The sequence below is a fragment of the Miscanthus floridulus genome, chromosome 8, assembly GCF_019320115.1.
Source record: "Miscanthus floridulus cultivar M001 chromosome 8, ASM1932011v1, whole genome shotgun sequence".
Classification (NCBI taxonomy): Eukaryota; Viridiplantae; Streptophyta; class Magnoliopsida; order Poales; family Poaceae; genus Miscanthus; species Miscanthus floridulus.
In genome coordinates this window covers 785012-797729 of record NC_089587.1, presented here as the reverse complement: position 1 = coordinate 797729, position 12718 = coordinate 785012, and the positions used below count along the sequence as shown (strand labels likewise).

At 43.1% G+C, this 12718-nt stretch overlaps 1 non-coding gene and 2 pseudogenes across 1 annotated transcript; 1 reads left to right on the top strand and 2 right to left on the bottom strand.

The window, feature by feature from the left end:
- The first annotated feature begins 3093 nt into the window (after positions 1 to 3093).
- On the top strand, positions 3094 to 5780 carry LOC136470825 (transcription factor ILR3-like; annotated as a pseudogene).
- A 507-nt stretch (positions 5781 to 6287) lies between these two features.
- On the bottom strand, positions 6288 to 10182 carry LOC136470824 (dehydrogenase/reductase SDR family member FEY-like; annotated as a pseudogene).
- Positions 10183 to 11029: 847 nt separating this feature from the next.
- TRNAV-AAC (transfer RNA valine (anticodon AAC)) lies at positions 11030 to 11103 on the bottom strand. The gene has a single exon. It is a non-coding gene; the product is annotated as a tRNA-Val (tRNA).
- Positions 11104 to 12718: the final 1615 nt, after the last annotated feature.

Here is a 12718-nt window from a genome sequence, read left to right as displayed (position 1 = left end):
TTTTAACATCATGGCTCATGAAGATCACTGTGTCATCCGCATATTGAAGAATGGATAAGCCATCCTGAATTAGATGGGGAATAACCCCTTCTATCTGCCCTGCTTCCTTTGCTCTGGCAATTAGTATGGCCAACATATCAACCACTATGTTAAATAGTATGGGTGACATGGGGTCACCTTGCCTTAAACCTTTTTTTGTCTGGAAGTAAGATCCGAGTTGGTCATTAACCTTAATATTTACATTGCCTCCTTGTGTAAAACTCTGCACCCATTCACACCACTTTTGTGAAAATCCCTTCATCCTTAATGTTTGCTGTAGAAAACTCCATTTTACTTTATCATAGGCTTTTTCAAATCTATTTTAACAATCACACCATTTCGTTTTTTCGTGTGAAGTTCGTGAAGTGTTTCATGTAATATAACTGTGGTGTGGTGTCTTTTGCTTTGCACCCAGGGATTAGCTTTCTTTAATCTCATGATGAGCACTGGATCAGAAGCAACGGCTCACAGCATGTCAACCATTTTGTGCAGGCATAAAATATGTTGGCAGTGGAGGTGGTGGAAGCCACTTGTTGTTAGGGCTTGAGAAGCAGGAGATATCAGAGGATGTTGTAGATCTTCTTGGTCACTTCACAATCTCCTGTCCAAGCCTAGTTTTTTTATTATCTCATTTTGCCGAAAGGTAAAATCCCTGGATTTTGTCCAAATATTCTCAGTTGCTTCTCTGAAATATATGCATCTAAGCTAGAATTCTTCTCATGTATGTTTTTTAATAAAAAAGCTTGTCTATATTTTTCTGTATCCATTTGGTCTTTTCCCCACGGCAGGCTTCTACTGTACTGTACAACAAGAAATTCAGAAGCTTAGTACAGTCAAGGAAAAATGTTTGAGGAAAAAACCACTAGTCTAGAAGATTAGACAATTATCTCTTCATTAGTCCTGAATTAGGCCCCTTTTTTAATTAATTCAGATAAAAAAGCAGTAACTTTTTTTTTGATGAGTTGATGAGACGCAATTAGGTGGCGGTAGTGGATCATGCATCTAGCTTAGTGATGAGTAATAATACCCAGCAATTGGCAGATTGCCCGGCACATTTCCAGGTGTTTGCAACCCCTCGTTGCACTCTTGTAGTTGGGTGATAAAAAGGAGGGGAATCCATGCATCAATTCCATCCATCCATGGAACATTGCTCTGCGCGTGTGTGTGGGAGGGGTATAAAGCAGAGGCATGCAGAAGAAGGGAATCTGCAGGCAACACTTGGACCGATTGCAATTTTCTTCAGGGTGAGTGGAGCTGGAGCAGCATCCTCCATCCATCTGTGTGTCTCTGTGTGTGTTGACAGGCATCAAGAAGAAGTGGAGCTGCAAAAACATATATGGAATTTTGGACCGAAAGTCCAAAGCCAGGAAGTTGCCCTCCTTTTTACAGCCGAATAATCATAGCTCTACGCAGTGTTGGCCCCACTGCCTGCTGAACTGAGGATGGCATAGGATATGTAAGCTGAAGGTCCTTTTCTCGAACGCGCGGGAGAGCTGCGTATCTTGTAAGCTGAAGGTCTAAGAAGCACTTGTAGTGCAAACTAAAACCATAAATCACTCAAATTTGTTACAACTTTTTTATAAGGAAATTTGGTTAATGTTCACCAATGCTTTGTGCTTGTGCTCTTTGTGGGCCCAGAAAAAAACAATGGAATCTAGAGGGAAATTCAATGGAAATGTCTGATCAGTGTGAGAAATGTCAGCTCCTGCTTCCTCCCTGGTAGTCTCAGGTCTCATCTAGTCGCAAGGCATTTGTTCTCTCTTGTAAAGGTTAAAAAAGGAGGGAGAGTAGAATAAAGGCATCAGGTGGTTTGCATGTCACGGTCACACCTGATTTGGACAGGTGACAGCCAAAACAACTGAAGATAGTGGGCTCCGGAAAACAGCCCAACCAAGTTGGTGAAGGGAATCCGATCCGTCAGGTAGGAGTAGCCCACCACCGAATATATACTTCATCCACTACTGGCCCATCACTGTCAAGTCCAGTGTTGACTCCACGCGCTCGCCGTTTGGTCGCCACACGGAGGGGCCATGTCTTTGTGCATCCTCTGTGCCTCTCATATCTGTGGTCCACCCTACCATCTTCACTCAAAATCCACGTTTCTCCCACACGACGAGCGTGAGAGTCTTGCCTATGATATAAACTTCCCTATTCTCAATATTCACGATGTCTTATATCGTGTCTTATGTACTCTCTCTATTTTAAATTATAAGATGGGTTAGCTTTTCTAAATACATTACTTTTACTATATATATCCAGACATAGTGTATATCTAAGTGCATGGTAGAAACTATGTATACAGAAAAGCCAAAACATCTTATAATTTAGAACCAAACAAGTATAGCATAAGACATAAAAGAGGTACATTTGCTAATACCCAGGATAGTATTTACCTTTCTTTCACATAATTTTGCGATGGGATGAGATACCCTAGATACATGTTCAGTACCGATAGGTCATCGCTTGAAACAAACATGTCCTCAATACACGAATCACATTAAGGGGCTGTTTGGATTGGCTAGGACTAGTTACTATGTGGGCTACAATTAGCTCAAATTAACTAAGGTTAGCTAGTTAGTTGGCTAACAACTGGTTAATAGCTTGACTCAAAAGTACTCCATTTATTAGCCCTTCTATCTGGATATACCAAAGCTAATTTAGTTTATTTTAATTACCTAGCAATTAACTCTCGTATCCGAACAGACCTTAAATTACACACGGTGACGGCATATAATACACGAAGCACACAAAACGACGAGCAGGACCACATGGCGGCGAAACACAGACCATCCATCCATCTTGTTCTTCACATGGCCATCATATCCCTTTTCCCCCTCCATTCCAAACTCTTGCCAAGCCACCACCAACCAGCCCTCCACCAACTTCACCGCATCAAGGCCCCTCGCGTCTCCCGAAATTCCAAACGGGCCCCTCTCCCGCGCCTCCGCGAGGACCTTGTTAACAACTGGGGTCGCATCCAGGGTGCATTCTGCAAAAGCGCTCTCCCGGTCCCGGCTCGTTCTCGACCTCTCGTCTCGCTCTCGCCCGCCCGCCTGACCCCCGCGGAACCCTAGCCTAGCCTAGCCTCGCCCCGACCGCGGAATCCCCCGGCCGCCGCGACCGCGACCGCGACGATGGACTGCGCCGTAGGCGGAGACCCCGTGGAGGACTTCCTCCTCGGCGGCGCCGGCGACGACGGGGATCTCGCCATATTCTGCGACGGAGGGTAAGGCGATGCCAACCGGAACAGCCCTTTCTCGTAGTGTATATGTAGATTGCGTTTCGGTTTATGGCGCGGTGCATGGATTTTATACTCCCGAGGTCGTTGTCGCTGCCTGATTGCTATTTTTTTCTTTGGTTAAAAAATTGTGGGCGGTGGTAGACAAATTACTTGATTTGGCTGATGTATAACTTCTAAAAACTATGTGCTATTTGAAACAGCATGCGCATATTATCTTTTGTTTTTTTTTTTCGAAAGGAAAGGAGGAAGGCTTATGCATCTGGCAGTTTTCAGTCTGCAATTCTGTTACCTAATCTACGTTCTCGGTTTATGGAGTTAGGGAAATTTCACTTTTCCCTTGTTCCCGAGTAGATTGGATTTGATATGTGCATCTGAGGTTCAGAGCTTTGTAGCGCTAGTTGGTTCATAGGTGGGCAACTGATACCTGTGAATGGTGATATGCAACATTACTGGTTAACGAACACTTGTTATATATGACTACTGCTGCTGTTATCATGTACAAGTATCTCCAAGCAATTGAAGTTTGTGTGCTAGCTGGAATAGCCTTTTTCGCAGCTCATCATGCGTTATATAACATATTGTAGTGATTTGCATTATCATGATCCTAGATGTTACCCTTGCTTCCTATACAACAACAACAACAAAGCCTTTAAGTCCCAAACAAGTTGGGGTAGGCTAGAGTTGAAACCCAGCAGAAGCAATCAAGGTTCAGGCACGTGAATAGCTGTTTTCCAAGCACTCCTATCTAAGGCTAAGTCTTTGGGTATATTCCATCCTTTCAAGTCTCCTTTTATTGCCTCCTACCTAAGTCAACTTCGGTCTTCCTCTGCCTCTCTTCACATTACTATCCTGGCTTAGGATTCCACTACGCACCGGTACCTCTGGAGGTATGTTTGACTGAAATACAAGCAGCACGATGGTTTATCAGATACTTGAGCAGCTACTCTGCACGTGCATTTCCTCTCTGTGTATTTCCTGTTGACGTATTTGGTACTTACTTCGCAACTGTAGCAGACGTGGGATTGAGGATGTCGATGGAGATGCTTGTGGATTTGAGCAATCTAATTTGGGGAAAAGGTATTGCTTATTGTCTTTACTCTTCATTCTGATTGTGAAGTATGTGCATGTAGATGAACTCTGTTAGTCTGTCAAGTTCCTATCCATTATGTGTGTCTATTTGGGCATCTTGTCCTTCCTTTTCATGGGTTTCAAGCACCAAACAGGAAACCTTAGGCTTTAAAGGTTCTGAGATGCCAACAAGATTGTAATACATTTAGTGTGCAAATGCAATCCAATAATAGTGACTGTGTAGCATATTGCTGTGAATTATCTTCCATCAAATTTTAATTCCCATGTGATCTTTTGTGTTTCATTTTCTTATGCTTGCCAATGGAATCACTAACACTATGAACATAGCATTCAACTTGTACTGTTGTACATGATATTTCCTTATGTTTTGCTCTATAATATAAATACTTCGGTCTCTGCAGGGGTAGAGATGAGCCATCTTCATCTGGTCCAAAATCCAAAGCTTGTCGTGAGAAAATGAGGAGGGATAAGCTGAATGACAGGTACTGCAAATATACTATACCTCTCAAACCATTGCTCAATATGGTGAATGCACTTGCACATATCTTAGTTCTCATATGTTATTTTGAATTGTAGGTTCCTGGAATTAAGTTCAGTTATGAATCCTGGTAAACAAGCAAAGTTGGATAAAGCAAACATCTTGAGTGATGCAGCCCGTATGGTGGCACAACTTAGAGGTGAGGCAGAAAAGCTTAAAGAATCAAATGAGAAGCTGCGGGAGAATATCAAGGACCTGAAGGTATCTTCCTCATACAGCCTATCCTCTTAGAAATCTTTCTACTGGATTTCAGAATCTTTGATGCCCTCCACATGCTTCTCAATGTCTTCTAGGTTTTGTTGTTTCTTGAAATGCATGGTATTTTTGGTCTTCTGCTTCTGCACCAGGGTCCAAGCAGGCAAACCTAGATTGTACTGAACTCAGAATCATGCCCTATGTGTCTGCAGCCGATTGCTTGGTCCAATTTGAGTTTCTAGACTAGATTTGCCATTTTTAAATATGCAAGTTTAGAGATGGCCAGTGTGACCTCCCACCGTCCCACGCATCTGTAAGAAGCCTACTGTCTGATCCAAATCTGTATGTTTTAATTAAGGAAATGCTCTATTATTGTTTCAGGAGGAGAAGAATGAGCTCCGTGAAGAGAAAGTGAGACTGAAGGTAGAAAAGGATAGGCTGGAGCAGCAAGTCAAAGCTATGAGTGTAGCTCCTACAGGATATGTTCCCCATCTCCCGCATCCAGCTTCATACCATCCCTGCTGCTTTTACTCCATTTGTGCCGCCACAGCAAGCTCCTAGCAAACAAAAGTGCTCCAATCCCTGCACCAGTTCCCTGGGATGGCAATGTGGCAGTGGTTGCCTCCAACCATCGTGGACACAACTCAAGATCCAAAGCTCTGGCCGCCAAATGCTTAGGGGCAGCTATCCTTGGAATGCTGACGCATCGTGCCATTTCATGCATTGGGCGGAAAATTCAGAGTGTCAGTTAGGTCCCTGGAGAGGAATCAAGTTCGCAACTCGCGTCATGTTTATGCTGTAACAGTTGTTTCCAGCAGTCGTTATCAACTTACTTTGTTCTATTGAAGGGTGATGCCTGTAATTAATATATGGATCTTAACCCTCTAGTTGGCAAATATCCTTTGCTGCCTTGTGCCCTTGTCCCATTTGTGAGCGTGACCTGTGGAGGCCGATCCTGTTCTTGGTGTCCAATATTTCGCCTTAGCTTGTGAGCACATGCATAGCAGGAAATGAATTTGATGACTAAATCTTTTAAATCATCTCTATACCGCCAGCTTATGCACTTGCGGTGTTCCATGAATTTTGTCAGCAGTACTAGAAATCAAGTCCGTCAACCAATGAAAATATGTTGCACTTGGGCACACCAGAAAAAAGCTTCGTAGAAGGGAAAAAGGACCCAGGGTAGGTATCTCTTAAAATTCTGTCTCGAGTATATCATTGATCTGTAATAATCAAATAATAGGGGAGATTTGTTTCTACAACTCTTTTACATCGTCAATTTGCACACCAAAAAAAAAGAGCAAAGATTGGTAGCTGTTAACAAATTCTTTGTCTTCCTTCCCCTGTGCTTTCCCCTGCAAATTCAGGATCAAAATGATATAACATGGGTGCTCTAATTAAAGGCTGGAACAAACCACCTCTAAACCCTTAACTAAAAAGTGGTATGGTTTGGATCTGTGCGATATCCTATTCTGTCTCCTGTTGTCCATAATGACACTGAACTGTTTCTCCGGCGATGAGCTTCTCCAGGGCATCTGGCGGAAGGCCAATCATCTCTAGCGTCTTCTCCCAGATCAGCTGTGAGGTTTCAAGATTGTGCGCTTCTTCAGATGCATTCATCGGATTACAGTCATAGTTAATGCAAGCACAAACTGGCCAGTCTTCCGACTTCAGCATCTCGCAGTATTCTGGAACTTGGGGATCAGATGCTGCGAAACAATGCACTCCTACAACCTGAATGGGATCCAAAACAGAATGTTTGTGTATATCAGAAGATGTGCAAGCTGTTGATTGACAGGAGGCGACAGCAGAAGTTCAGTAACTTCACCTTCTTGAGCATCAAATATGAAGTAGGGAATCAAATGATATGCAGCTACAACAATCTTAGGAAGGTCTCTTGCCTGCGTCATGTAACAAGTGTTGAGCTAACATTTATATATAGTGAATAAAGACAGAAAGAAGAATAGGTTGCTAAATTGTGGCCATCAGGATGAGTGATAAATATTACTTTGTTAGGGAGTGGTAGAACTTACGATACATGTGAATCAATCATCTAACAATATATGCACCTTTTAATTTGAGCTTTCTTTTCTATCATTGCGTTCAACTAATCATAAGTGATGACTATCCAAACCTCTATGTTTCTCAAAATGTGAATGTTAGGTAGGCATACATGTTATGTTATATAATAAATCCACCTCCTTGAAACAGCACAAATGATCGTGCCACAAATGAAATGGAAATGGAACTCACAACATTCGTGTCGACAATTCCAGGAGAAGCGCAAACTACACTGATCCCAGCTTCTGCAGGAATTTTCTTATGAAGCATGCTACTGAATTTTACCTGAGAGTGAAACAAGAAGAATTCAGATCTACTAGATTAAAGGTACACACTTCTATTCTGATGGACAGAAAAATAAGCAGTTCATTCAAAGGTACAAAAAGGGAACTAGCATTTTAAAGGGAGCAACTTTTGTCAGCAGTCTTTAACAAAAAGTTACCTGTGCCAACTTGCTATTTGAATATCCCAACCAACTTTTATATTTATGTTTTCTCAAGTTCATATCTTCAGCATCAACAAAACCTATAGTGTGCATCTGCAATTGGAAACACACACAGGTCAGATAATGCTAATGTAGCCACAAAAGAATTGTAGAGTTGCAACTTCATTGATTCTAAATTTAAATTAGAATTCAAAGTATTTGCATTCATGGTACAAAACTGTGCCTCCAATACCACTAATGGTGAGACAAGAAAACTCACAATCGAATTAACGTTAACAATTCTGCTGGGAGAACCTCGGAGAAGGGAAGGTATAAGCAGCATCGCCAGTAACTGCAGGTGCAAGATGGTTCACTTGCATGTGTTCTTCATGTCCATCCTTTGAAAAACGCTGGGGTTCTACATAGAATGGAAAAGGTTGATATCTCTGCTACAATTTAAAATACATGCTTAATTGAAACCTGAGATTTAGTATGTCAAAATCCCAAGCGATTGTGTCAATAAATAATCTTGCAGACCTCCTATAGCGAAGATGCCAGCATTGTTGATCAACACGTGTAGGGGTGCCATACGAGCATTCCAAGCATCAGCAAATTTTACGACCTGAGTCGAGGGAGAGCAGGTCAAGTTCCATCACCTTAAAGAGCAAGGTGTAAATAATGTAAAATAGCAGACAACTAAACCAAATTTATGATTCTGAAGTTATGACTTGTAAGTTGTAACTGGGCCTTTCATCTCTACCAATCATGATATGTGTCTCTGGTGACTGATTATAGGTGGCAAGTGTGGTGAACATACACATAGGTAATATATGTAGTAAGTTAAGTACATAAATATTGCTTAATATTCATAAGGAAGTCATTCTAAACAAATAGCAGAAGCTCATACTTATGTTTAATTGCATCAGATCGGAAAAGAACAGTAATATGTCTGCAGACAACAACCAGGTCACGCCATACAAAATTTCATCAAGTTCAAACAGCCTCATTCATCATCCAGGACCTCACAGCAAGTATCTTCAGAATTACCTCGGCATTTAGTGGTCTTCCTGTTTCTGAATTTTCATTCTGCCACTTGTGAATCAACTCTTGCGCCACCTTGGGTCTCCTAACAGCCATCACAACATGTGCCCCAGCAAGAGCGAGTTGCCTGTTTTGTACATTAAGGTAAAAGGATCCAGTTAGTACCACCAATTCCAATTTGGGAACAAGATGCTTGCAGATTTATAGTTTTGTACCATGCTTTGTGCAAGCATGAACTCCAATAAAATATCCCCACAGGTTGAAGAAAAATTGAAGACAACAAGAAGACCTTTTATTTTACAGTGATAATAACACAAAGACTTAGTCATTTAGGTGCTCCGATATAAAATGGAGTAAATAGAGAGATTTTGTAGAGCAGTTTGACATGTTTTATTTTTTAATGATGGGATTCACAAAAACAAGATTTCGGATCAGCAGCACAGGGCATGTTAAGGTGTACTACACGGGGATGAAGATTTGAGTGTCCAGCAGTCAGCACTCAGCAGTTAGTTGGTGAAGCATTTGCTTTATCATAGAAGATTAAGTGATTAACAACACCAAATACTTATACCATACTAGTATACATAATTGGTTAAGTAGTTGCTCCATATACATGAACAAGATTAAGTAATAAAAATTGTTCAGGTTTACTATGTTTCACCTTTTGCTCTCTCTCTCTCTCTCTCTCTCTCTCTCTCTCTCTCTCTCTCTGTTTATAGTACAAATTACAAGGAGAGAAACTGAAAACTCGGTTAAGCAAACGACACAGATAAGTCAGCAACACTAATCACAGTACCCAGACACTAAACCGATCTGCTCTGGAATAAATTATCATCAATCGTTCGAATCCAAGTACATGAAAAAGCTGCAGCTAACTATCGTGGAGCAGGCGAATCGCAACGGCCGGCTAAAAGATCCATCCATGACATCTTGTGATGTGGGGCAGAAGAAAACAAGGGGACGAAGAAGGAGGGGCGAAAGCAGGCACCTTGCGATCTCTAGCCCGATGCCGCTGGTGGCGCCGGTGACGACGATGGAGACGCCGTCGAGCGGGGGCAGCTCGAGCGGGTTGGCAAGGTGGCTGGCGGCGATGCGCTGGAAGAGGAACTCCCCCACGACGGCTATCCAGCCGCGGCCCCACTCCAGCCACCCCAGCGCGTCCCGTTTCTCCCTCAGCGGCTCCGCCCCCTCGCCGCCGGCGCCGCCGGACGAAGAAGTGCCGGCCTTGCCGCTGCCATCGGCGGAATCGAATCTTTGAGAGGAGGCGACGACGCCCTCGTCCCCGTCCCCGTCCTCCGACGGCACGCGGCGGTGGCGCAGTTCGCCGGCCATGTGGGAGTGGGACGGACTAGGGAGGAGGGAATCGAATCTTTGAGAGGCGAGGCGTGGCTGGCGTCGACGGTGGACTGGACGGCAGGGCAGGAGCAGGAGGCAGGACTGGTGGTTACTGCTCAGTGCAGCAGCCAGCGTGGGGGTTTGGGTCGAGATGGCGATCTGCGCTGCGTGCGGATGCGACAGGGCTCTCCAGCTGAGCCTTTGTGTCGGACCTTCGTCGTGTCGTCCATGGAGGATTCATAAATAAATAAATTATTTTATAGTCTCACACCGTTTGTCTCCTCCGTGATGAATCTGCTTGATTACGGATGGTTTATATCGGTAACGAATGAATTCATTTTATATTACCAAAAAAGGCCATGACATTTGGTTCAACGGTTAGCAAGGGCGGAGCAGCACCAGTCTTATCGGCGTCCGTGCTCCTGCTGCCTGATAGCGATATGATATGATGTGTTCCAGGCTTCCAATTATATATGCATGTCATAGTCTGTTCCAAGCCTCCAACTAATAACGATCTAAAGCATGTAATGTCCTGTGAGACTGTGGTGACCGTATTAAAGATGTCAATGAGGCGGAGAAGAAATTTTCATGTCCCCTTCCTCGCGAATGTAACCCATCCCATCCATCCCGATCGAGAAGTTAATCAATCCCCCGCAAGGATTCCCCGTCCCTGTAAATCTACATGGCCATCAACTCATCATCATCAAACCAAAAGATATTAAATTATCAATAAATCTTCATATGTCTAGCACACTATTTATATATGAAAATAATAGATCGGTGTAAATATATCATTCAGATATTATATAGACAATAATATACCAATAACACCAGATTGCGTAGCTACAGCTACAAAGAGTGAAAACGCTTCGCTGGACGGATACACATGAACGGCCGAACGGGGACAGATGATAGTCCCTGCGAAACCCAACGAAAGTTGTTTTCTTCCCATTTCAATCTCCGTCAAGACACAAGTTGCTACTTTTTGCTAAGGAAGAAGGACTAGAACCCGACGTTATTATTCTGATATAGGGAAACAAAAGGCGAAAACGGGAAAAAAAAAAATTGGCTTCGCCCGGGTTCGAACCGGAGACCTTCAGTGTGTTAGACTGACGTGATAACCAACTACACCACGAAACCTTTTGCCTGGCATCTTATGCAAATATATTTAGTTTATTTTTACTAAGAACCCCTGCCAAACTTTAGATACCCTCGTTGCTACTGCGCTGTGGCATGCAGCGTACGGCATTCCACGAATTATTCGCCATCCTCCTCGCTGATGGACCGACGGTCCTAAAAATTGTTTCCGCAGCCATGACCTAATGGATATAACCTACGTATACACAGGGTCCATTTTAGAGGTTATACGTAGGTTGATCTATTATATTTATACCGTAATGTAATGTTATGGCACCCCTGACCTAATGGATAGTATGTGTTAGCCTAAATATTTTTGTGCTATCGTGACCACGAATACTAGTAACACTTCTAGAAAACATATAAGATTAAAAAGTATCATGATAACACATTAAGGTTCTTAGCAATGCATCAAACTAGAAGCATACCCCGCGTGTTGCTGTGGGTATTGCAGATGGATTAGAAATTAGACTAAATTCTTTATATGAATGAATAAACTATTATGAATAGTTCACACATTGATGCTAGAATTACGGATGAATTAGACTAAATTCTCTGAGTTTTATTTTTATTCTATATGACATGGCTGTCTTGAAAAACAACGCCATGGAATGAAACTATCCACTAAGACTGATGTCTAGCTAATTTAAAAGAATGGTCAACGTAGGTTGCAATAACGTACGGGATAGCGACATTCCAAATTCATGAGTACGTGACCCTCGATCAAGGCAGGTCTCGTTTAGGTGTACAAATTCATATATACGACAAGTCTTTCGACTAATAACTCCACGGAGAAGGCAACTTGGTGGCCTCATCGGGTCCGACATCATCTCCCTGCACGCGCTCAGGGGCAGATCTAACAGTGGGGTGAGGCAGGGGAGGGGGGCTCAAGCCCCCCTATCACCACTGATCCTATGGAGCCTCCTAGGGTCCCTTCAAGAATTTTTTTTACCATGGCTGCTTTGAAGAGAAGAGGTTGGAGATTGAAGACGACGATAAACTTGGCAACTTCGACCTCCGTAAACTTTTCATCCTAAATGCGCCACTGCATGCGCTATAATCTGGACGACGAAGAAATGTCTATGACCCGGCACGCCCACATGCCGCGGCTCGACAAAGTGTACGGCGATGAAACCCAATGACACAACCCACAAAACCCCCAACAGTTGAGACCATGGATGAGCTTGGATAGTGTTTTTTTTTGGGGGGGGGGGGGGGGTCCTTCCCAGGATTTATAGAATCTATTTGGATGAAATGCAATTTCTTGTATACAAGAAATTAAGCTTTTCTATATACGAAAGCTAGGTAAATTCAGATTGGCAACTATTTGGCTTGATCTTGAAGCACTACTACAATAAGCATTTGTAGGGGCGGTTGGCGATGGTTTGTAGAGGTGGCTCGGCCAGCCGCCTCTACCATACCGTCTCTACAAATCATGCATTTGTAGGGGCGGTTTCCAGACCGCCCCTACAAATTGATTTGTAGAGACGGCTGGTGTTCAGCCGCCCTTATAAATCGATTTGTAGGGGCGGTCGTAGTACCAGCCGACCCTATAATACCTGTTTGTAGGGGCGGTTCAGTCTAGAACTGCCCCTACAGTATATTTTTCCGAAAAAAT